Source organism: Penaeus monodon, chromosome 20, assembly GCF_015228065.2.
Source record: "Penaeus monodon isolate SGIC_2016 chromosome 20, NSTDA_Pmon_1, whole genome shotgun sequence".
NCBI lineage: Eukaryota > Metazoa > Arthropoda > Malacostraca > Decapoda > Penaeidae > Penaeus > Penaeus monodon.
In genome coordinates this window covers 37228051-37232402 of record NC_051405.1, presented here as the reverse complement: position 1 = coordinate 37232402, position 4352 = coordinate 37228051, and the positions used below count along the sequence as shown (strand labels likewise).

Genomic DNA, 4352 nt, shown 5'->3' with positions numbered 1-4352 from the left:
TGATTGAGTGTCTTCTTGAGTGTGTTTGTGTGTGCTTATTTGCCTGCCTGTATATAGTGCATGCATATGTACAGTACATTTAGTGAAGTTTGTGTATTTTATTATCTGTTTGCAGTTACTGAATCATCCAATCTAATTGTTTACTTTTTATGTATTGCAAGGCTTAATCTTTTATGTTTGTTGCTATTTTGTTTAGCATGTGATATTTCAATATCTGGAATCACTGTTTGCAACTATGAATTTTTCATGGATCTTTAAATACCAAAGCATTTAACCCATGAAAAGTAACTTTATTTTCTTGTGATGATATTGATGTGATTTTGACTCAAGTATATCATGAACTGGCTGTGAAACCTCAGCCCCAAGCAGGTTACTAAAACTCACTTTTCTGTGACGCAATCCAATAAATATTTTATTCCAATAGTAAAAATCATAACATTCCTGAATAGACTTCAAATCTTCAATAAAAAAATAAGAAAGAATTGTACAAAGTAACAAACAATTCACATTGAATAACTGACACGACAAGTTTTGCTACTGGACTTGACGCCTGTATAAAAATAAAACCACAAGAACAGTAGTATCGGCGGACTCTTGCCTAGATGCATGTTCTTATGGAATTCAGAAATTAATAAAAATGTATGCAGTATATATTAAAGAAAAAATTTGAACCAGTAGGGTTAAAATATCTGATACTCTTCTCTTCTGTCAGTACAAGACTGTTGCATATACATTATAGTGAAAGGTGTACTTTGTCTGAAAATATGAATCCCACACACAAGATTTAAGAGGGAAAGATGCAGTTTTACCCCTGGGTGCATCTCGTGCTGATAGAAAATGAGCTAATGAGCAATTACTTGATGATTTACTTGCAGGTCACAGTGAAAGCCACATGAAATTATTACTGTAAGACTTGAGGTAATGGGTGAAAGAGCACAATCTTTTGTAACCAGCATAATACTTTGAACAGGCAATCTATTATTTCATTTTAAACCCCTATTTATACAGGAAGGTGCAATACTCCCCTCTCATGTAGTGAAGGTTACATTTTTACCCAAGACCTTTTAGTTCATCACACATTGAAGATATAACAAATAGATAAAAAAGTAGATTTGAACAAAAATAAACATCATAGAAATCAACAACATATAGATCTGATCTCATACAGTCTTGGATTGTTGGTCACATTTTAGAGAGACTAGGAAAAAGTTGCAGGAATAGCAAACAAGAAAAATGTTTGGGAGAAGAATCATTTGTAAGACTTACTACTGTCTTCCATCAGTTAATATAGAATAAAATTTATAACATGATCAACAGCTATGTACATCGTGTGGATGTTAAAAGGGTTTTTAAATCTTAGGAGTAATATACAGTGCTTTATATACAAGAACTTTCCTGATACTTGGCTCTTTATATCCCCTCAAATCAGAGGTAATGAGCACCCTTTCTGGCAAGGTATCAAAATTTGGTTTCTGACTCCAAACGACCTAGGACACTGAAATTATTTTGATTTAATTCTGATGCAGGGGACAACCTGCTCTTAATGTGTGATTATTGTTAATGTGGGCTAATGATGAAAAAAAAATTTGTAAAACATTAACACCATCTGCAGTGTCTCTAGGTGGCCTGAGTACAGAAACCCATTAACTCTACTTTTTTGTTCCACTACACTACAGATGAAGAAGAAAATAAGTTGCCAGAAAAATAGACTGCCAAAAAGCATGGACTGGCTAATTGCTGTATCTCATCATCCTAACAATACCATCCAATCTATTGGAGGAAACCTATACAACTGTCCTCCATTTCCATCTCAAGGATCAACTACATTGTAAGAGATCATTCACTGTGGGATTGCCGATTCCAATACTAAAATGGTACTGAAAGAAGACTTATTTAACTTGTATGGTGACAAGAAAATGAGTCTGATTAAGTTTCAATCTAGTCTATCATTACTGAAGAGGTCATTGATCTGCCTTCACATACCTTTAAATTAAATGTAAATTATGCCCTATAAAATTTATGTGGACAAACTGCTTGCTACATTGTCTACAATCTTCATGAACCCTCAAACAGAGCAAGCTTACCAGACTGTAATACTTTGCATAAAATACTGTTTTGAGATATAGTGCAACTAATTAGTAAATGAAGTGCACCATGATGAACAGATGAACTATGGAATATTGTTATTAAAGATAATGGAAATGATGATATAAGGTGTGAGCCATCAGATGCAATCTTCATTTCACTGATTCATTGCTTGTTGTTTGACATGTACCATCCTGAGAATTTTATTAATTGCACTTGCCTAGTTTAAAAGCTTTTGAGTATTGGAGTCAAATGCAGCAGTTTATAATTCCTTAAACTTTCCACAGGACATGATCAGTGAAACTGGAGTACCAAGGAGATCAAGAGGATTTGAACTCTTAACAGTGAATTCAAAGCATTCCCCTTTCTGATGCTCCTAAACTCAAGAAAGATTGTAAATAACTATGCTGCAACTGTGACTCTTGTTATGTTTATGTGGTACTAAAAATATTACGAAATTCTCTGTCTGCTACCAAACAAATATTCATAATACTTTGGAGTACAATGTGAAATCAAATACTGGCAGTGAATTTCTACAATTCACAATGAAATGAATGGTTGCAGATCATCATGATCCAATTATTTGTTTAATAAGCCACTCTGCCAAGCTTCTGACTCTCCAGAGAGGAATGAGAATGGGAAAATAAACAATTGATCACAGGGTTGGATCAAACTACATGCAAAACACTCTTGGGATAAAATACTCTATATAGTATATGATAGAGTAATCAAGAAGACAAGGAGGTCTCCAGACTCAAAGAGTAAATCAAGTAAAGAAAAATAAGCATTTACTTTGAGTCTAGAGACAAATTCTAAAAGCTGGTATGTCTATACATAATTGCTATTATGAATAAGAGAAAATGGACCTGTACTGGTCAGACATCCAGCAATGTTCCTGGCCCTCATAATATTACTTTGTTCTCCAGCAAGAAAAATAGATATTTAGTAAGGGAAGATTGAATCAAGCACTGCAGAATGAAAAATACTTCCCTTCTCTATTTTCTTTAAAAAGCAAAATGCCTAACTAATATTCATCTAGTAGAAAATGGTGGGTAGGTCACTAACTGCTCGCTACGAGGGGGGACTAGATGAGGCGTCTTGGTAAACAACCCAACTACAACAAACCAGGACTCTGTGGCACTGGGAGGACCGGCCTCGGTTGTGAACCACAAAACACCACAAGTGCCACACCAGAGCACTTGAACAGTGCTCTCATGAGGGATAGCAACAATATCCCACACATATCCTGGACTGTTTTGTACCGTAGCATCAACAGCGTCATATCTCTCCTCTCATGCCGAGCCAAGGGAGGCTGAGTCACACTCGCCTCGCCATTCAAATTGGCTGAATCGGTACGGGTAACACATATATTTATCAGTAAGCCTTACCGCTTTAGACTTTATCAATTGCTCACTGAAAGCACATTAGCTCAAGCTATCTTTCTCTAAGTATATAAGAAATTCATATGTCAAAATATAAGGGGAAAACCTTCCATCTATTCTGATGACACTGAATATCAAGTATATCAATTTTAAAAATAGTTTGCTTCTGACAATGTAATTATTTATAAATATTTTGTTAAGTACATGTCTTCAAACAAATGTTAAGGCCAAAGGAATATTATGGAAGAACTTATCTCCAATAACATTATGCAGTATTATTGCCATATAAGCCTTCCTGTTTTTATGCACTATTCTGGCTACAGTGATGCATGGGAATAATTTGTACAATGCTTTAAAATAGTGAAGTTTGAGAAATCAATAATAAAATATACAGGAAAGGAAATCAACACATTTGACTACAATCCTTCAAAAAGCAATTCCCCGTCGGATATATTCCCACACTCCACACATGGCAAGAAATATGCCAATTCATCTCTTAAGATCAACATAATAATTCATGTGAATGTAAAATTATTATCCCTATTATTATCAGATACATCATCATTATGTCTCACTGGGTATATAATGGTTATCACACTTGTTCATTTCACCCCTGAATACTTTCCCAACCCATCACTGACACATATACACATCATGAGGAAAGGAACTTTGATACCAACATTTCAAATCAGTATACAATTTTAGTCTACTAAAATGTGGAATATTCAACTCCATCCCTGCATCACAATGGTTTCTTCATCCATGATAGTGTCTTAGGAATACTTTTCAAATGAGGTAGTCAGAGATTTTGTGAAATGATTTTAACAAGTAAACATTTAGTGTGACTGAATAAACTTTCAACTTAAATATTCATATTCTACAGAA

At 34.5% G+C, this 4352-nt stretch overlaps 1 protein-coding gene across 1 annotated transcript in view; it reads right to left on the bottom strand.

The window, feature by feature from the left end:
- Positions 1 to 384: 384 nt before the first annotated feature.
- LOC119585789 (calmodulin-binding transcription activator 1-like) overlaps positions 385 to 4352 on the bottom strand; it is a gene marked incomplete at its 5' end in the record, with an annotated part of 96684 nt that continues 92716 nt past the window's right edge. The window contains 1 exon segment of the mRNA XM_037934507.1: positions 385 to 4352.